This window comes from Dermacentor andersoni, chromosome 9, assembly GCF_023375885.2.
Source record: "Dermacentor andersoni chromosome 9, qqDerAnde1_hic_scaffold, whole genome shotgun sequence".
Lineage (NCBI taxonomy): Eukaryota > Metazoa > Arthropoda > Arachnida > Ixodida > Ixodidae > Dermacentor > Dermacentor andersoni.
The window spans coordinates 26,319,453-26,341,235 of record NC_092822.1 but is presented as its reverse complement, the minus strand read 5'-3'; the positions used below and the strand labels follow the sequence as shown (position 1 = coordinate 26,341,235).

At 44.4% G+C, this 21,783-nt stretch overlaps 1 protein-coding gene across 3 annotated transcripts in view; it reads right to left on the bottom strand.

Annotated features, from left to right (window-relative positions):
- The window catches only part of LOC126527357 (ras-like GTP-binding protein rhoA), a 97,484-nt gene that overhangs the window by 43,435 nt on the left and 32,266 nt on the right, over window positions 1–21,783 (bottom strand). The gene's annotated exons all lie outside the window — the stretch shown is intronic.

The following is a 21,783-nucleotide window of genomic DNA, read 5'->3' as shown; positions in this document are numbered from 1 at the left end:
GGTGGCATTCCTCTTTGTTAGCTTTTCTTTCCTCCTATTTTCATTTCTTCTCGTTCTTGTTTTTTGCCGCAAATAAAGAAAGAAAGAAAAGTTTAATGTGACAATGTGGCAATGTGTCCAACAAAAATGCGGAAATGAGAATGTCATATATGTGGCCGTACAAGTCGGCCTTGCGGCTGCATTCCTCGTTCTCTTTGCTTTTTTATTATTATTACTGCGAGGACTACAAAAAAAGAAAGAAAGAAAGATTAGCGCGAGCGACTCGCAGGCGATGGTGCGCTCAGCTATTTCATTTCAACACCGCAATTTTGCGATAGAATTTCTCGGCCTTGATGATGATGCGCTTTTGGATATACAGAGTTCTCTCTCTCTCTCTCTCTCTCTCTCTCTCTCTCTCTCTCTCTCTCTCTCTCTCGCTTTTGTTTTTTATTTTCTCGCATGTTTCGTCATCTTCATTGTCTGCTGTCTTTTCTGCGACGTCATTTCTGCATAGAGAAACGCTGTTTACGCTACGCCTTTGAAGTGTCGTCTGGATCTGTCGCGAAAAAAAAAAAAAGAGACTGTATACTAAAGAACCACGCGAACCAGACGATAGACCCAACGTCGTCTACTTCTGTTGAGGAAATCCAACTGGAGACAAGACGACCAGACGGCTCAACTCGCAATATATTTTTTTTAAATGTAGATTTTGCTTTGATTTGATTTATGTTATTACACTGAAGAATGTTCGCAACTTTCGTCGCGAGCGTGTTTTCTTCCGTGGCATCTGATTTTATAATGAATGTACAAAAATGACACGACGAAACGAACAAATGAGAACACACACACACACATGTAAAATGCCGAGCACTTGGCATCAGCAGACTCGAATCGATGAGCAATACGTAGAGGGCACGACATAATACGATGCGCATGTCCACGATCTGGGAGAACGCCGCAGTGGTGGCTCCGGATTAAATTCCGACACACCTGGGGTTCTCTAACGGGAATTCAAAATTCGGTCACCGAGCTTTTCTGCATTTCGCGCGGCATCGGAAAGCGGCCTCCGTAGCCACCGGGAATCGAACCGGCGACCTCGCGTTGAGCAACACCACATCAACTGAGACACCACTGTATAGTGAACTGTATTTTTTTTCCCTTCACAGACGAATTCAATCAGGGCCATTTCAGAAAAGCCAAATCCAATTGTGAATATTGACTTTCTTTTTTTTTTTTCACTTCTTCAAACGGTGTCTCTCATACTACAGCCGATTCAGTTACTTTTTCCATACTTGTTCCAGGCGCGCGAACAGGCTAACTATAAATGTACGCATTTTTTTAAATCGCTGGATGGATGCTGTTACATATTCTTCCTGAGCATGCTCAGTCGGTTTCTGCAATATTTCGTCGGCGCGTTTCGAAAACCTCTGAAACTTGCTTCTAACAGAAAAAGCACTGTCCTGCGACCAAAATCGTAAACATTTTTTTTTCCCTTTGTGACCAGCAGCTTTAAGTGCAGACAATCCTGGAGTACCGTATAGGAGTATATCCCTTTCAGTCACGGCGTCCACATTTGTGGACGCGACCTACTTTTGCCATTTATGTGCAACGGTAGCAAGGCATAGAGGAAGTATAAGGAAGTATAACATGGATAGAATTGAACAAGCTCTCAGGAACGGAGGAAGCCTAAAGGCAGTGAAGAAGAAACTAGGAATTGGCAAGAATCAGATGTATGCGCTAAGAGACAAAGCCGGCAATATCATTACTAATATGGATGAGATAGTTCAAGTGGCTGAGGAGTTCTATAGAGATTTATACAGTACGAGTGGCACCCACGATGATAATGGAAGAGAGAATAATCTAGAGGAATTCGATGTCCCAGAAGTAACGCCGGAAGAAGTAAAGAAAGCCTTGGGAGCTATACAAAGGGGGAAGGCAGCTGGGGAGGATCAGGTAACAGCAGATTTGCTGAAGGATGGTGGGCAGATTGTTCTAGAAAAACTGGCCACCCTGTATACACAATGCCTCAAGACCTCGAGCGTACCGGAATCTTGGAAGAACGCTAACATAATCCTAATCCATAAGAAAGGCGACGCCAAAGACTTGAAAAATTATAGACCGATCAGCTTACTATCCGTTGCCTACAAAGTATTTACTAAGGTAATTGCAAATAGAATCCGGAACACCTTAGACTTCCGTCAACCAAAGGACCAGGCAGGATTCCGTAAAGGCTACTCAACAATAGATCATATTCACACTATCAATCAGGTGATAGAGAAATGTGCGGAATATAACCAACCATTATATATAGCTTTCATTGATTACGAGAAAGCGTTTGATTCAGTCGAAACCTCAGCAGTCATGGAGGCATTGCGGAATCAGGGTGTAGACGAGCCGTATGTAAAAATACTGAAAGATATCTATAGCGGCTCCACAGCCACTGTACTCCTCCATAAAGAAAGCAACAAAATCCCAATAAAGAAAGGCGTCAGGCAGGGAGATACGATCTCTCCAATGCTATTCACAGCGTGTTTACAGGAGGTATTCAGAGACCTGGATTGGGAAGAATTGGGGATAAGAGTAAATGGCGAATACCTTAGTAACTTGCGCTTCGCTGATGATATTGCCTTGCTTAGTAACTCAGGGGACCAACTGCAATGCATGCTCACTGATCTGGAGAGGCAGAGCAGAAGGGTGGGACTAAAAATGAATCTGCAGAAAACTAAAGTAATGTTTAACAGTCTCGGAAGGGAACAGCAGTTTACGATAGGTAGCGAGACACTGGAAGTGGTAAGAGAATACATCTACTTAGGACAGGTAGTGACTGCTGATCCAGATCATGAGAGTGAAATAATCAGAAGAATAAGAATGGGCTGGGGTGCGTTTGGCAGGCATTCGCAGATCATGAACAGCAGGTTGCCATTATCCCTCAAGAGAAAAGTGTATAACAGCTGTGTCTTACCAGTACTCACGTACGGGGCAGAAACCTGGAGGCTTACGAAAAGGGTTCTACTTAAATTGAGGACGACGCAACGAGCTATGGAAAGAAGAATGATAGGTGTAACGTTAAGGGATAAGAAAAGAGCAGATTGGGTGAGGGAAAAAACGCGCGTTAATGACATCTTAGTTGAAATCAAGAAAAAGAAATGGGCATGGGCAGGACATGTAATGAGGAGGGAAGATAACCGATGGTCATTAAGGGTTACGGACTGGATTCCGAGGGAAGGGAAGCGTAGCAGGGGGCGACAGAAAGTTAGGTGGGCAGATGAGATTAGGAAGTTTGGAGGGTCAACATGGCCACAATTAGTACATGACCGGGGTAGTTGGAGAAGTATGGGAGAGGCCTTTGCCCTGCAGTGGGCGTAATCAGGCTGATGATGATGATGATGATGATGAAATTGAACATTCTGATAAGCTAAATTACTTCCATTTTGCTGCTGAGTGATATGTATTGACTACCATGTTTTACGTGATTCTTGACGTGGGGCATGTCGTTTGCAACCTTGAAATATATATATATATATATATATATATATATATATATATATATATATATATTTTTTTTTTTTTTTCTTTCTTGAAATGCTTGAGGCCAGTGAATAACTTGTGCATGCAATTCGAGTGGGGGATTTAATCCTTTTTACGAAGAAATGTAGCATGACTGACTTTACAGCATTCAAATGTTTAGCTACTCTATAATTATAATATCTCACCACAAAATGCTCGAAGAGTCATTCTACAACTTTGATTTGCTTTCAATGCAGTGTCAAACACCGCCTGTGTTTCACAGATGTATCTATCAACAGTCGATCGTAATTCGTGACTGAAGGGGATATGCAGTACAAGTTTCGTCACCTTGCGTATACGACGGTTATGCGCATGCGCATATGCGGTTATACGACGGTTATGCGCATGCGCACCAGTTTGCGTTACGCGAGAAACGCAGGAATGAAACGAACAAAAAAAATATATATATAACGTTTCATTAAGCGCTTCGCGAAAGCTTCGCTTCACATGAATTCCAACATGCGCGTTGGACCTGAGCAATAGAGTTTTTTAGTTACTTGTTTATTTAGTGATCCCAGAGGGCCAAATACATTACAAGATGTAGTGATTATGAGCAGTCAACACCAAACAATTAAATGCGCGCGCATGCGTTAAGAGCTTTAAAAAAAACATACACGTTGTTGCATATAAGGGTTCTTGTATTTATCACTTAGCTGCGACAACATTCACTACCTTGGTATAACAGCAGTTGGTAAGGGAATAAGTTAGCAACAGTACTGACTAAACGAGGTAGGCACAGTTAGTAAAGAATCTCAGCTACCAATTACAAACGTAGTTAGCCCAAATGGATACAAAGTTGCAAGCATGCAACGCATTTAAGTAAGACGCAGGGCTGCCAACCGGACGGCCGTCTGATTCACCTACCTGCTTTTTTTTTTAGTTTTCTCTCTTCCTTACTTTGTCTAAGGCTAGACCATCGATGACCAAACAAACAGAAGCCACTGAAGAATGACGTACTTGTAATTGCAAATAGTCTACGCGCCGGCGTTACGTCAACTTTTCCTTTTTAATGGTCGCCTCAGTAATATTGGCGTCCTGACAGAAATAAGCAATAAAATAATACGGTTAAAAAAACGAGACCGATATATTTCGAGGAGTCAGTGATCACGCAGACACACCCTTTAACGTGCCCTAAACAACTGCGGTTGTGACACGTGAAAATGTAGTGAGAAGACTTACTGTCGAGTCTTGTAAGGCGCTGAAGGATCGTCTTGCAAAGTGCCTTTAGGAGACCGCCTGCTAGCTAGCGCCTTCCTAGTAAATGCACGTCTCACACGTTCAACGCCGACTCTCGTCCATTGGACCGATCTAGATGCGTGCGAACGCTGCACGTTCTGCCCCCGTAAGTGCCCCAGAGGAAGTTTCTCGACGGACTGGTCACAGCGAATTACTCATTCATATACGACCAGCCGAGTTCGTCACGGCTCCCGTAAAATGTTGGCGCTTATCGCATCAGCTCGACGACGTCACCTACTTCATATGCACGTACACTGGGTGACGCGTATCTCCGTTGCCCGTGCCTCGATGAGCACGTGCGATAAGCTAGCGAGTCTTCTGCGGTTATCTCAATGACAGAGCCTGCAGGTAATAGGAGCACCTCAGCGGCAAATTGTTCCGGGTCCAGACGTGGAGCGGATAAATCGTTTTCCGAGAATTCTGTGTACACCGACTGTTGGGTCCCCCTACTGTTATTTGCCAACGTAAAAACGAGAATCGCATATTTAATAGGGAAGCTAAAAAAAGACACGCTAAGCCAATTGAGATGGATAAGTTACTTATAAAAAAACAAAACTCAATTTTCTTTAATTTCGCGGTAATACAGGCTGATGGTTACGAGAGAAAATGAAGATCAAGGTTCTCGTCGACCTCACGGAAACTTACAGACCTAAAGCAAGGAGCCGGTTACTTCTTTATCGAGGCCGCAGCAAATTAAGCAAAAGCCTCGACTCACGCTACACGAAGACTTCACCACTTCGTTATCAATGTCACCGCAGATGAATGGAACGTATCGATTTAAGTTATTTCACCACCCTCGCGAAAAAAAAAATTGTTTCTCGCTCATTTTAACACCCACAAATGCATCGAACGCATCGAGTTTCGCTGAACGAAGTTCATTATTTCGTTATCAGTGCTACTGGAAATATAACAAGAACCTCGGCCAGCGCCAGATGGAGGCTTCACGACGTCGTTATCGTTGTCACAGTAACCAAGTCAAACGTATCGACTCCGAAGAAGGAGCACACCGCTATCAATACCACCGCAAATAGATCAAACGCATCCACTTACACTAAGTTCGCCACTTCATTATGAAGGTCACTGCAAACACTCCAAGAGTATCGACTTGCGCTAAGCGAACAGTTCGGCACTTCGTTAAACAAGACCAGCGTAAATATGGCAAGCGCATTGACCTAAAACACGGAAATCATCGCTTCGTTATCAATACCGCCGCAAGCACATCAAACACACCGGCTTATATATATACGTTAAGCGAAGCATTCACCACTTCGTTATCAAGCCCATATCGAAGGTCATATACACCTAACGAAGAAATTCACCAGGTTGTTATCAACATGCCCGCGAATACACCACACGCATCGACTTAAAAGCAAGGAGTCGGCCACCTGCTCAATAAGGTCAACGCAAAAACGGGAACAGCATCGACTTAAAACAACGAATTCGCCATTTCATTACCATGGCCACCGCAAATACAGAAAAAGAAAGCCTCGACTTACGGCTAAACAAAGAGTCCGCCACACTTCGTTACGAATTCCCGCCGCAAGCGCATCGAGAGTTCATCCACATACGCGCAACACGAAGGAACAAGAGTTCTTCACGGAAGACCTGCCTACCGGCGGAAGCCTCGCCGAACACCCCGTGCCATCTCTACACTACTCCGGCTGTTGACGGAACGAACCCCGAAGCATCGGCTTTCCCGACAGACGTCACGTCCTCTCGTGTCGGTGCGCCGAGTCGCATACCTGGAAGGTTGCGTCTGCCGCACGAACTGTGTGCAGTGCGTGTGTGCTGCGGGAGCCCCGGGGTTTCCACGAACGGTACAGGTACGGCGAAAAAAAGAGAAAGAAGCGAGAGACAGCGGCTCCCATTACCGCGCGCGGCGTCGCGTTAAACTGGAAGCGCGTGGAGACAGAAGTCGCGGGCACCTGGCTCTGCCTGGCTTCTGTCGCCCACGTTTGGTTGCCTTGCCTAACCTAACTCAACCTAACCTAACCTAACGTACTTTCTGGTGCGGGAAACTCTTATCTGCGACGATGTGAAACAGAGCTCAGACGTGTTCACACACTCGCGTGGACCCGTTGCACAGTCAACCACAAGTCGCCCATAAGTCAACCATAAGTCAACCACACAGTCAACCACACAGTCACACAGTCAACCACAAGTCAACCAGTGGATCTCAGGAAACGTTCAGTTTCAGAGCAGCCTGTAAAAGTATAAAAAAAAATTAAATTATGGGGTTTTACGTGCCAAAACCACTTTCTGATTATGAGGCACGCCGTAGTGAAGGACTCCGGAAATTTCGACCACCTGGGGTTCTTTAACGTGCACCTAAATCTAAGTACACGGGTGTTTTCGCATTTCGCCCCCATCGAAATGCGGCCGCCGTGGCCGGGATTCGATCCCGCGACCTCGTGCTCAGCAGCCTAACACCATAGCCACTGAGCAACCACGGCGGGTCTGTAAAAGTATAGCCAGTAAAAAAAAAAAAAAAAAAAAAAAAAAAGAACGGGCATCACAGTGTTGTTCACGTATACTGGTAGGTAGAGGTTGTAAATGCGAGTAGTATAGGCTGCGTTGTGAGGCTGCGCAGATATTCAGCCTTTTCATGTTCTTCGCAGATTTCGTGTTCTGTAAAAGTTTGTGGTTGGCTGTACATTATAGCGCACACTGCATTCAGTCCTCCGCAAAGTTGAGACTGTCCATCGCGATAGCCGAGTGCGTTACACTGCAGAGCTCGAGTTCGTGGGTTCGACCCCGTCCGCGGCGGCCGCGTTTCAAAGGGAGCGAAATGGAGAAAATAATCACTTTCGCGGCTGCATTTCGATATGGACTAAATGCAAAAAAAAAAAGAATTAATGTTAAAGTGCTTAGATATAGGTGCATGTTAAAGAACCTCATATATATATATATATATATATATATATATATATATATATATATATATATATATATATATATATATATATATATATATATATATATATATATATATCGTGCTTCATAATCAGATAGTCATTTTGGCCCGTAAAGCAAAACATTGATCGGTCTACGTTTATTTTCCCTTCAGAGTTAACTTGCGGAAGCGACTACGCTAAATGTTAAGGATACGAAGTCGGGTGCATGCTCAACCTGTATACGGAACTCGTTCACAAAGAAGTGCGGAAAGACTGAAATTCGTTTATCCAGTTTTTTAGTGACAGAATTGTTATTGCTAAGGCGTTGTATATATATAAGCAGCATCTGAATGTGCAGTGCGCTTTTGTCACTTTTAGAAAGTTGTAGATTTTAAAAATCGCACTGATGCGTTTAAAAATCTTTCTTTTTTTTCCAAGAACACAGTCCGTGAGTGTAATCGTCCATAAGCTGATATTACAGAATGTGAAACAGTCGATTTATTTATAGATGCATTCAGGAACCGGTCCTATAAAGTTATTTCTATAAGTTATTCTTTATTCTTTCTCTATGTTTATTTATTGCTGCATTTCTTTCTTCCATTGTATTGGTCGTATAATGATGCATTCCTTTGTACATAATGTAATGTTTTTTCTGTGCGTTCCGTTATTTTTCTATTTCGTCGCTGCGTCTTTGCGATGTTGTATGTCACAATTGTGCCAGTGAAAACTATGTATACTCGCTGCTGCTTAAGGCCTGGGACCCAGGCTAGCAGTACGAAATAATTAAATAAATAAATGCTCTTGTCCCCACCTCTTGTGAAAAGTGGTAGCAATTTGATGCACGTAATACCACTGCGTCGTCACGGACGACGAAAAGGTACCCGCTAATTAAGCGCACTTGCAATACCGCGAGCCGCCACGAAAAATCCAGCGCGCACCACCAACGTATGGCAACGTATCAACGTGATGCTACGCCTTCACTTTGCGTTTATTTTTTTTATTTTAAAAAGAAGCCATCTCTAAAGCGAAGCGTCGTTTGCCTCTGTACTGCAATGGAAATCACCCGACGGCAGCTGGCCAGCGCCAAGCAAAAGTAAGTTTCCTTTTCCTCGTTTTCTATAAAAGTAAGTTTTTCTTTTCGTTTTATTTCCTTGTTTCCGTGACTCTAGCATGCGCGTTCGCGAGCGACGTGTTTTGGCGCCGTCGATGTTCAATGACGTTTCGATGACGCCGACGTTTGCTACACGAATTAAGTTTATTTACGTAATTACAACTTTGGCTGCTGGAAAAAAAAAAAAAAGAAGCCATCGGGGCGATGTTTCTTCTTCGGCCGCCGACCGATTGGGCGTCCGACCAGCCGGAGCGTCCTCCTTGCGTGGGATTCACCCTCCCGATTCTTTCCTCGTCGCTGCGTCGCTTTGTCTTGCCAAGACGTAGTGTGAGACCGGTCTACACTACAACCCCCCCCCGCCTCCGATCAAAGGTAGATCAAGGTCACTCAACGACCTTGATCTACCTTGGTGCGGCTATGCCCGCCGGTGACAATCCAGACGACGAACCGAGCGAATGCGAGTTGTAGGAATCTTTAAAAATGTTTAGATGTGGCACTCGCGCGGAACCTCTTTAGTCCACCTTCACAGAAACATCCGTATATTGTGACCTGTCAAAGGAACATTTCTGTCTGTATTTGTGTGTGAACGGTGGCATTGCTTTAAATATATATATATATATATTCTTGCTTGTAACATTTGTATAGTTTTGTGCACATCTGTCAAACAATGAACGATGAGTGTCCAGGCGCCGCCTTACAAGCACCAATTCTCTAAGCCCAATTAATTTTTTTAAACGCTGTTATGGAGTTGAAATGACGGTATGAAAAAGCAACGTTAAATTAGTTTATGTTTAACACAGCAAATATTAAAATAGCACGCAGTAGTAGTAAACGTGGGTACTGTGAGAGCGTTGACGCCTACAGAATTAATTGAATATAGGTATTCACGAAACGCGATTCAGTGAAGGTTCTCGCCTTTTCATTGTTGTATTTCTCCTATGTATCCCCTCCCCGGTTTCAAATATTGTCTTGATTATTACGTACGCATTATACTCATTCGCTCTAATTCATCACTACGCTCACGTTATGGTTAAGTGTTTTTTCAATGCTTATGCTACATCGATTCCTGCTTTCTTTGAGAAAACTTTGGAATCAATTCTTGGATTCTTTTATCTTATTTAGGAGTGGAACAGCTGCTTTTGGCCCTGCGCATGAGGCCGGCGGCTTCTACATTGCTGCAGGAAATGACTGTGAAGCCTCCCTTTCCTGAAGTTAGCGCAGAAACCTCAAAGCTGGCACGTAAGTCGAATAAATTAGATTGCAAGGAATTTTCTCGTGCTTGGGCCGTTCTTGACGCAGGAAAAAGTTCAACAAATCTTCCAAAAGAATAAATTCCCTCTTTTCTGCGTTAGCAATCTTCCTATTCGCGGTAAGAGTTCCTTCCTCAAACGCATCAACTGGTGCTAAAATTAAGGGCTCACCAATTCGTTATTAAGGCCACTACAAGTAGATCAAGCGCGCTCATTGACTTCTAACCAAAAGTTCGCCTCTTTTTTGCCGCTTCTCTTTATTGGGATACAGTAATTTTGCTGAGATGTTCTACAGCGAACATTAAGAAAAAAAGATACAAATCAATCTAAACACGTTCAAGTGCCTTGATGCGAAAAAAGAAAGGACAGCACCTTGCTGTATGATCTCATTTTCTCTTGTTGGTATGCATACTATTTGGATAGCGAGAATGATTGAATGAAATGTTGTACGACCGCGAACAGTAAATATCGTCTTTCAGGGAGAGATAATTCCACACGCGGGATACAAGAACGCAATATCGGCAGTCACGAATGTTTTTATTGGTTTCGTTTGTGTTTTAAGTTAGCCTCATCACCGACCTGTGATACTCTTTAGTGTGGGTGCTTTGACTTTGCTTCCTCGTAGTAAAGGGGGAAAATAGAGTAGAATGGCTGAGAGGCGAGCACCTCACATAGCATCTCTAACCACTGCTCTGTGCGGCCAGAATTCGAATCCACACGGAGCACTGCACTTATTTGTTTTCTGTTCTACATAAATTTGTCAAAGCCCTTTGGAATTCCTGCGACATATAAACAGGCGGACACCAAAACGACCAGGGGAGTGAGCCGATAACACATTTTGCTATAATAGCTGTATTCCCGAGTATATATAGACCGTCGTAATCCATGACGTCAGTACGACCTGGGGGGGGGGGAGGGGGGGCGTCGAGGTGGCGTTGTCAACCGCTGTTCAAAGAATGCCAACATTATACAAATTCACCAAAAAGGGAGACTTAAAGAATTGTAAAAGTATAGGCCTATTAGCTCTGTACCAGTATGTTAAACATTTTCACCAAGATAATCTCGAATAGAATAAGGCCAATGCTAGACTTCAGTCAACCAAGGGAACAGGCAGGTTTCATGAAGGGATCCTCTACAATGGATCACATCCATGTCATCAATAAGGTAACCGAGAAAACCGCAGAGTACAATCAGCCTCTCTATATGGCTTTCATAAATTACGAAAAGGCATTTGATTCAGTAGAGATACCAGGAGACATAGGGGCATTACGTAATAGAGGAGTACAGGACGCTTACGTAAATATCTTGGAAAGTATCTACAGAGATACCACAGTTACCTTAATTCTCCACAAGAAAAGTAGGAAGATACCTATAAAGAAAGTGGTCAGACAAGTAGACACAATCTCTCCAATGCTATTCACTGCGTGCGTGGAAGAAGAATTCAAGCTATTGAATTGGGAAGGCGTAAGAGTGAGGATTAACGGCGAATATCTCAGCAACTTTCGGTTTCCAAATGACATTGTCCTGTTCAGCAACACTGGGGACGAGTTACAACAAATGATTGAGGACTTTAACAGAGAGAGTATAAGAATGGGATTGAAGATTAATATGCAGAAGACAAATATAATGATCAGTAGCCGGGCAAGGGAACAAGAGTTCACGATCGCCAGTCAGCCTCTACAGTCATGTTTACCTACGTCAATTACTCACAGGGGACCCTGATCATGAGAAGGAAATTTACAGAAGAATAAAAATGGGTTGGAGCGCATTCGGCAGAAATTGTCAGATCCTGACTGGAAACTTACCATTACCATTAAGAAGAAACGTGTACAGTCAAGGCATTCTACCGGTGCTGACATATGAGGCAGAGACTTGAAGATTGACAAAGCTCGAAAACAAGTTAAGGACCGCGCGAACAGCGATGGAACGAAGAATGTCAGGCACAAGGTTAAGAGAAAAGAAGAGAGCGGTGTGGATCGGAGAGCAAACAGGGATATCAGATATTCTAATTGACATTAAGAGAAAGAAATGGAGCCGGGAAGGCCACGTAACGCGTAGGTTAAATAACCGATGGACCATTAAGGCTACAGAATGAGTGCCAAGAGAAGGGACGCGCAGTCGAGGACGGCAGAAGACTAGGTAGGGTGATGAAATTCAGAAATTCGCAGGCGCTAGCTGGAATCGGTTGGCGCAGGGCAGGGGTAATTGGAGATCGCGGAGAGAGGCCTTCGTCCTGGCAGTGGACATAAAATAGTATGATGATGATGATGATGATGATGATGATGATGATTCGCTTTTGCGTCTTTTCCAGTCCTGCCATATATTCCTCCACCCTCGCGATAAGAGTGACTAAGTATCGCGGGGTTAATCGCGGTTACCGTCCGCTGTCAGCCGGCGGTGTATTTCGCTGGCGTTTGCACTTATTTTATCATTCATCAATATAACAACACAACGAACCGAGCGATTTCAAAAGCGAGCAGCCTTCCGGATCTTTTCTCCTGAGTAAAATGGTATGTACAATGCACAAATGCATTCCATTCTTAAAAAGGAGCACTACAATGTTGTGGTTCTCAGTGTGCTGGCGCTCTAACTGCAAGTGGCGGTTCAATCCCAACACAGATCTCACGTGATATTCAATTGCACCTCCATAGAAAGTCTATAGAAGGCAACAAAAACTAAACAGAGATACAACATAATATGTACAATAATTTCTGTAAGGGAGTTTATGTGAACACATTGTAGATGTTCATAGAAACGCACCAGTGCGTCCATTCAAGACACCTGCTGCAACGTCTGGCGATTGTACATTTACCAGAGAAAGAGAGAGGAAAAAAAACTACCACGTGTGCCACACTGGTGTGTTCCCTTTAACAAGTTACCGCACTGTACATACAGTGTCGTCTGCGTAAACACTTGCCTAAGATTGTTCGCATGGTGGCACCGTGTTTACCTGATAGGCGTACTTGAGTTGCGGAAAGTTGAAACAAGTGAAAATTCACACGGTATGTGCTACAGAAAAAGAACGACAGTGACAAAAAAAGAACAAGAAAAAACATCTCACGCCTCATGACGTCAGGCGACGCCGTAGAGGTCGGAATGAAGCCTGTTCTTTTTTCCCCCTCGGTGTTGTTTGCCTTTGAGTGCGTCTTGCCATAATTAGGCGTAAACCAGTTCCTTCGTTGCGTTCACATTTCGAAGGTAACAGGCTACTACTCCTCGTCATACAAGACATGAATTAAGACCAGTTTATAAATAAATAAATAAATAAATAAATAAATAGTGATTAATTACTCACAGGGGACCCTGGTGATGAGAAGGAAATTTACATAATAATAAAAATGGGTTGAAGTGCATACGGCAGGCATTGCCAGATCCTGACTTGAGTTGCGCTTACCACTTATGAGCTTACCACTTAGAGCTTACCACTATGATTGAAAAGAAAGGTGTAATATCACTGCATTCTACCGTTGCTAACATATGGGGCAGAAGCTTGGAGATTAACAAAGAAGCTCGACAACAAGTTAAGGACCACGCAAAGAGCGATAGAACGAAAAATATTAGGCGTAACGTTAAAAGACAGGAAGAGAGCGGTGTGCACCAGAGAGCAAACGGGGATAGCCGATATTCTACTTGGCATTATGAGAAAAAAGAATGGAGCTGGGCAGGCCATGTAATGCGTAGGATGGATAACCGTTGGACCATTATAGTTATAGAACGGGTGCCAAGAGAAGGGAATCGCAGTCGAGGACGGCAGAAAACTAGGTGGGGTGATGAAATCAGGAAATATGCAGGCGCAAGTTGGAATCGTTTGGCGCAAGACAGGGGTAATTGGAGATTACAGGGAGATGCCTTCATCCTGCAGTGATTATTATTATTATTATTATTATTATTATTATTATTATTATTATTATTATTATTATTATTATGAAGGCACCTACAATTTATCACTACGTGACAGGTCGCCACGACTCCTCAATAGCACTCAAAAAGCAACATTTCCTCCATCGGCTGCATATGTGGCACAAAAATAAAAATAAAAACACAATGGGAAGAGAAGAACAGAATGTCATGTTGAAAAAGAATCGTCCACTCACCCATGTTCGAGCTGACGTTGTTATATCACAGTGCCAATCACAACGATGGATGTCTCGCTTCTTCAGCTGTGGGCGGAGCAACGTAGGCGATTTCGAAGATCGCCAGCGAAATCCATGCCAAGGCAAACACACGGCGTAATGAAAAACAAAGCTAACGTCTTCAAACGTCGAAGATATTTAGTTCCAGAGTAGGTTCCCCTGCTCCGGTACCAGCACTGTCACGCAGGCTGTGCAAGTCTTCTCCCTCAGTGCCCTATCAGATTTGGTGCTGCAACGTGACTGTCGAGATTGTTGTGGACCTGTCGCCAGAACGCCTTTCTGGTTCAAGAAGGGACGATAAGTTCGTTCAGCCCTTTACTCAGTGATTTAAAAGTTGATAGCCTCAACAAGCAGGCTGGAGTGAAATGTATTGAAGAGCGCTTGATAGAATCGCGTTAAAGACGTCTTGAACAGCTCAGCGGGTCAGGTGGAAGCAGTTAGCAAGACACTCCAGCTCTGTCACAGCCTCAAGCAAGATCTTGTGGTGGTTCTCAAGGGTAGCCTCAAGCGTAACTGAAAATGAGTCGCCTCAAATTCAGCCTCGAACTTTGTCCTCTGGCCTGGTCTCGAACGTGGTCTCAAAGACTCTCAAACGCAGCACGCTTGCTCGTGAAGCGCGGAACGCTTTTTTTTTTCTTTTCTATTCTAAAAGTAAGCGCCCGAAGGGCTCAAGCAACGTCGTCTTCCCGGGCCGTTTCGTTTCGAGCACAGTCTCTCTAGCTCGCCCCTCAAAACATCTCGTCTCTCAACGGCTGCCTCAGCGCGCGGTGCACCTGCTGCTAGGCCGAACGGGACGTCTTCCAGAGGTCTGGACAGGGTTGGATAACATGAGTCACACGCGGGCTCGCTCGGGCTCGCAACGAACCAACGCGACCGACACCCGAGAAGAAACACCTGATGCTCGGCGCCGGCGGCTTCTCAATCTCGGCTCCTTCGGCGACGGCAGCGAAGGCGGAGGAGAAGAGGCTCGGGCGGTGTCGTTGCTTCGGCGGCGGCGGCGACGGACAGGCGGGGAGAATCGTCATGTAGACGTCGCGCGCGGCGGTGTACAACGTCGCAACGTTTCCCGTCCGATCCGGCTCGGGTATACGAGAGTGCGTCGCGGAAGCTCCCAGCACCTCCTCCGCGCTGTCGACGTCGCCGCCGGTGTGAGGTAATCGCAGGGCGCGGAGAGAGAGAGAGAGAGAGAGAGAGATTGGGTCGCGTTCCCTTCGCAACACAAGGAAACTTACTTCGCGTCACGGAGGGACCCCACGCAAGGCGACGAGACTGTGCGCGCGTCGTGGAATGAACGTGCCGCGATGACGAGAGGGGGGGGGGGGGGGGGAGCCACACACAAGAGCCTATAGAGAGACTTATGCATCATTCAAGACTGCGACCGCTTTCGGTAATGTATCGTCTATACGCGAGGGACGTCAGGCGGGAGACGGACCACGGTCAAGGTGTGCCCTGGGGGCGCGATGTGGTCCACGGGCGCTTCTCTTTTGCGATTGGCCACTCCCGCAGCGGGAGCACCCAAGGCCACAGCCGTGTAAATTGTGGCTGCTACTGCTGCTACTACTACTACTACTACTACTACTACTACTACTACTACTACTAGTAGTAGTAGTAGTAGTAGTAGTAGTAGTAGTAGTAGTAGTATTAGTATTAGTAGTAGTAGTAGTAGTAGTAGTAGTAGTAGTAGCACCACTGCTGCTATATACTGCTGACAGTACTGATGCTGCTATACTACTACTACTACCACTGCTGCTACTGCTGACACTACTGATACTACTGCTACTACTATGTAGTACTACTATTACGTCTACTACTACTACTAGTAGTACCGATTACGTTCATACAGAAATTGCACGCAATATAACGATGGTGAAAACTGCGCAGCTGACACGTGTGGCGGGAACTAGCGCCCGGATTAGTTTCGACCACCCGGGGTCTTGCGCGTGCACACCCAAAGCACGCTACACGTAAGTTCTTCTTTTTTTTTTTCATTATGCCGCGGGCGGGGTCGAACCCGCGACCTCGCGCTCGGCAGCGCAACGCTAAAAGCCGCAGAGCCACCGCGCCAAGAGAGGCAAGAGACGGAGCATCAGGTGGCGCATCGCCGAGGAATTCGCAGGAAATGATATCGCGCCGCAGTGGGCTGGAAGGAAGCCGGGGTAGATCGGCGGACGCGTCCTGTCGGTCGTGCCGTCAGTGCGAAGGAGCGGTGCCTCGTCCTTGCTTATCGGTCGAAACCGCAGCGCGGCGGATCTCCGACTCAGACCGAACCTCTGCCCTGCCTCGAGTGTTTCTTTCCTTTCCTTCCTTTGTTTATTTCTTTTTGTCTCCTCGGAGCTCTTATCTAATAAAGCAGTCAGGGGAACGGCGACCGGACGGCGCGTTTCCGAGCGTTGCACAGCTGCGATGAGTAAAGAGTCGAACGCTAGGGGAGAACCAGAGTGCGCAAATATATATATATATATATATATATATATATATATATATATATATACTTCGAGAATACTATGGACCTCACCGGCAACAATTCGTGGATTGAAGTATGTGCCGTGAAGAAAAAGAATTATAAAGTTAATTCCCTCGCAAGTATGTTAATTACTGAATTAAGCATTTCGATTTATCGTAGAAGTATGGATCGCCTCGTCGAGTAATTTAGCTCAATCTTTCGAGTCGTGCTCAATCCTTAGGGTTCTGCCACAGGCAACATTTTAAAAAAAATGGTGAAACTAAGAAGAAAAACACACAGGTTTTATAGATCGAGTATCCCACAAATTTCGTAATGGCTGTTTAAAAAAGAATGACGCTCAAATACGAACATTCCTGAGATGTGAAACATCGGGCAGGCTGTATCAGGGAGAAAGCAGCCGCAATGGTGCACACGGGAAACGTCCTTTTGTGCACGCCGAAGACACTGTACAGGGGCGCTGGGGCACAGAAATGACGTAGCCAAATACACAAGTTAAATTTATTCACGCATTAGAACGGTTGCATGCCTAACTTATGCTACGGTTAGTCGGGATCCTAAGAGGAAGCTTTCGCTCGGTCCCAACTCCGACGCGGCCTATTCAAATACATGTAAGACGCAAAAACGTTTTTGTGAGATAAACCCTGGGCCAATTTTAATTAAATTTGTTGCATTTGAGAGAGAAAGTTACATTCTAGTGACTGTTGGAAGCGGAATTTCGATTTAGGTCCTGTATTTTGTTAAAAAGATTTTCAAAAATTCGAAAACTTGAAAAAAATAGAAGCGCGAAGTATACAAATTCACGGCTCTGCGTCAAGAATAGATATCGCGGTTCTGTAAACGGCATCCATTAGATCAGTGAAAGCTGACAAATTCGGTATGTCATATTATATCTTACATGAATTTGTTACGTCGTGTACAAGGGTTCTGCAAAAGCTGTATTTCCATATTACTGCATTTTTTTTAAAATTCGTGTGTAACATCTCAATTTTGTCCGCTTTAGATGTACTATTAGACGCAATCCACAGAATTGTGTTATCATTTTCCGTTGATGAGTTACAGAGTTGTAAACTTGATAGTTTCGTTTTTTGAACATGATCGAATTTTGCCAATTTTCAATAAAAAATTGACGACCTAAATCAAAAACTTGAAACCAGCAGTCACTAGATTTTAAGTTTTTCTTTTAAATGCTACAAACCTCGTCAAATTTGGTGCAGTGGTTGCCGAGAAAAACGAATTCTCCTTTTACATGTATCTAGATAGGAGCGCCCGAGCTAAAGCTTCCTCTTAAGCTCCTAATTTTACAATCGTGTTCGTTCCCTACTTGTAGCGGAGCCGACTCTTCTGCAGAGGGTGCTTGGGCACTAGCTATACGGCACAGAACACGTTTACGTCTTGGGCTTCCTAAATTTGTCGCAAATGATATCTTACACCAAGAAGCACGCCTGCCTTCTCTTCTCGCGCGATTTCATAACCTAAAAGTACAAACCTTCATAAAGATATATGCATCTCCACAGATGAGGTCACTATATGCTTCCATATTGTTGGATCGACCTCACTGTTTAACCATCAATGGTGTCGCTCACATTGCCCTCAAGTTGTTCCGCACAAAAAACTATTGTACCCACTAAATGTTCGCCTATGCGAGGTGATCTTACTAAATACCTCTGTTTCAGTCTCTAAAATTGAATTTGATTATATTACTCCAAACAATACTAAACATTTGCCCTGACAATATCATATTCCTCTTTATCTTTTCTTTATTTCTTTTCCTTGTCTTTTCCTTCCTTTTTTTTTTTTTTTTTTTTTTTTGAATAGCTCTTTAAACACTTGGATACAAAGACCGTGATAGCGACTGATGCTTCCGTCCTTGAATCGAAGGCATGTATGGGCATTGTATCATCACATCTAAACTGTCTTTCTTTTTTCATTTGACTACATGAATTTGCGCCTATCTTTCAGGCAGAATTATTGGTAATTGTCTTAGAGTTACTGGCAATGCCCTACTGGTGGCGTCCGGGACTGCCCTGTGCCCCTCGAGCCCGCAGCACTTGTATGTAGATGGTTGGGTGGCACTCCCGCGTTCACCTCACTGCCCTGGCCTTGAGCTCCATAGCCTCTTGATGCCATTTCTGGACCCTTCGCGTCGAACGCGGGGGCGCCATACCCGAGCAAGCGTTAAATTTCTGCAAAAACAAAACAAAACAACAACAACAAAGAATCGCACATGCACTTGTAAGCCCTTATACACCTGGTAAGCTTATATATGTATGAGTTTGATGGATTATACTATACTACGGCTGAGTGAACTTTTCTAAAACGCAACCACTCCGGCTCGCGAATCGGCAAATGTATGCGCCTCCCTGACCGCCTTTTTGAGGAGAGGCTAAATTTAGCTCCGATTGCGTCACAAGTTGCGCGACGACGCCATCAGTGAGCGCGATACATACGTGAATGAGTAAGGGATTTTTCTGCCTAACAATTACACAGTAAGGTAAGGTGCGTGAGGAGTATGGTTGCAAACATATATTGGCGACAATACTATGACACGTTTTCGTTCCATCAGTCTCAGCAAGCGAGCCTACCTCTCCTTTCTGACCGTTCTTAAAGACGTTTCATGGCAAAACACACACACACACACACACACTGTGAGACGCAGACCTCACTATTCTCGTATAACATCATTGTCTTTCGCGTTTTGTGTGAATTAAAAGATAAATGGGGTAGAACACAGCAAGGTGAACTTTCGACCATAGGTCTAGTTTCCCACAAAAGTTGCTAAAGTGTGCCGCCAGAGTCTGTACATGAGCTGCAAGCATGGCGGTTGTCAGAGCGCACTTAAATAATTTACTACAATAAGTTTCTCATGAAACAGTTCTCTTTCTCTCTTTTTTATTGACGTAAGACGTCTCTGAACAAGGTCGAAGGCTTGCTAAAGTTATTCACAAACAAAACACGGGTGACATATAGGACAGTACATGTTCGTGTGTATACTATTACGTAGTACCAACTAATATTTGTTCTATGGTTTCGATATTCAGGACGTTCACCTAGCGCCAAAAAAGAAAGTCGCACCGGTACTCCTTAGAGAAACGGACACTGAAGGGATCAATAATTTTAGCAGCATTCGTAAATTATCTTTCTGCAATATTAACAGGAAAAAAGGCGTTCTTACTGCGAGAAGAGCATCGGTAAGCCAGAAAGGACGCAGAAACGAAAGTTTCGCGACGACGCCACCTTGAAGTTCCAGAGTCAGTTTGCCATGACGTCGTGGATTCGCTTGCAGTGACGTCATGCATCAATTTTAAGTTAATCAATCAATCAGTTCGCTTTTCTCTCGGTAAAGATGGACTACATTGTATTCTAAAGCGAGCCAAAGACTGGACTTCGTTGATATAAGAGAATTTTTTTTTACTGGACAACAACGGGCGTATACTTCCTAAATGTGAAAAAAATACGTTGATATCAGTGACGTCACAGTGACGTAACAACGATGCGGTTGCGGCGCGAAGTTCAAAACATGAAACTTTGAGCTTCGTTCTCTCTTCTATTAGTCAACCTGCTATCACGAAATAAATGAAAGAAAGAAAGAGTCTTGAAAGGATGCTTTCTCAGTCGAAATTTGTTTAGAGCTTCTCTAAACTGTCTCTTTAGGTCTGCCTGCCAACCCTCCCGAATTTTTTCGTAACGTCTGCGACTTCTGGCTCATTTTAGAATTTTACGACTGAAAGGGAAAATAAGTTGTCATCCACTCTTATGGTAGAAGGAAGCAACAAATGAAACATACACAGTTTTCTCATAGAGAAGGCCTCGCAGTTGAAGAAAAATTCGTCCGGGACCAGGACGAATTTTTCTTCACCTTGCGGGCCTCCGCAAAACCAATTTGCTAATTTCATAAATGTTGCGTTAAGTTTTTACGAAAAACAAGCTCTATTCGCGAGAAAGTTTCACTCACCGGTTTGCAAACTTTCCGTTGGAAATTTTCTGATGGTGAAAAGTCACCAGGTTGGCACTTGCTTCGAGCAAGTTTATACAGACAAGTAGGCACAATTGGCAACAGCAAATGTGCCGAAAGATGCCACTGTCATATTTAAAAAACAATGTGTTGTTTGTCAGATTATGCTGTTCCAAGTTCGACGGAAGACGGCGCGCGTCGTCCCCGCTTTCCTCCCTTGCGTGCGCGAGATCGAGCCTCCATCGTCGGCTCATGCTCGGACGCTTTAACCCGCACATACAGCTTACGGCGCGCAGCGACTATGTTATCGCCATGAATGTTAGTTAGCGAATGTTAGTTAACCATGAATGTTAGCGCCTTGTCCTGTCGTCTTTCTTGTCTCTGTCGTTTTGCGCTAAACAAAGTATTCATGGATTCGCACCAACTAGCCCGCCAACGCATTGTGCTGAACTATGTTGTCGCCCTTGGACTTTATACGGAGCATCACGGCGACGGCGACGGCAGTAATACGCCTGAAGTGTCCATATAATTGCTATACTTTCATACAAAGAGGTAAGAGCGCAATGCCAAGTGTCTTGGCCATTTAACCACACGCGCCCAGTGCACGAGATGTGGTACACCATTGTAACTTGAGAACCAATAAATATTTATCGATAATATTTTTGAAGACGTGATATCCGTGTTATTCTTTCATCATTCACAAACTTCGATGAAAACCGCACATGAAGTTCTATCATAGGTCATAATTGATTGATTGATTGATTGATTGATTGATTGATTGATTGATTGATTGATTGATTGATTGATTGATTGATTGATTGATTGATTGATTGATTGATTGATTGATTCCAAAGCTACACCTGTACCGCGAGGGACGCCGCGCTGGAGGGATCTGCATTACAATTCAGATTTTTCGTGGCGACCCAAACCAACCGACCAGTTGCTTGCCCTTTCGCTATCGGGATGATGAGACGGCGGACGCGCAAAACCTGCTACGGACTTTGCCGGCGGCCACCATTACTTGACGTCACCACGCCGCCTAAGCCGGGACCAGCACTCGAGACGAACTTAGCCCGCAAAAGAATGGCTAAATGCTCCATCCTGGCGCACGCTTTTGTCTATGTATACACGCAAATACAGGAAGTCAATTTGGACTCCCCGATATGAGAGATAATGCGTCTCATTTATTCGTGCTGT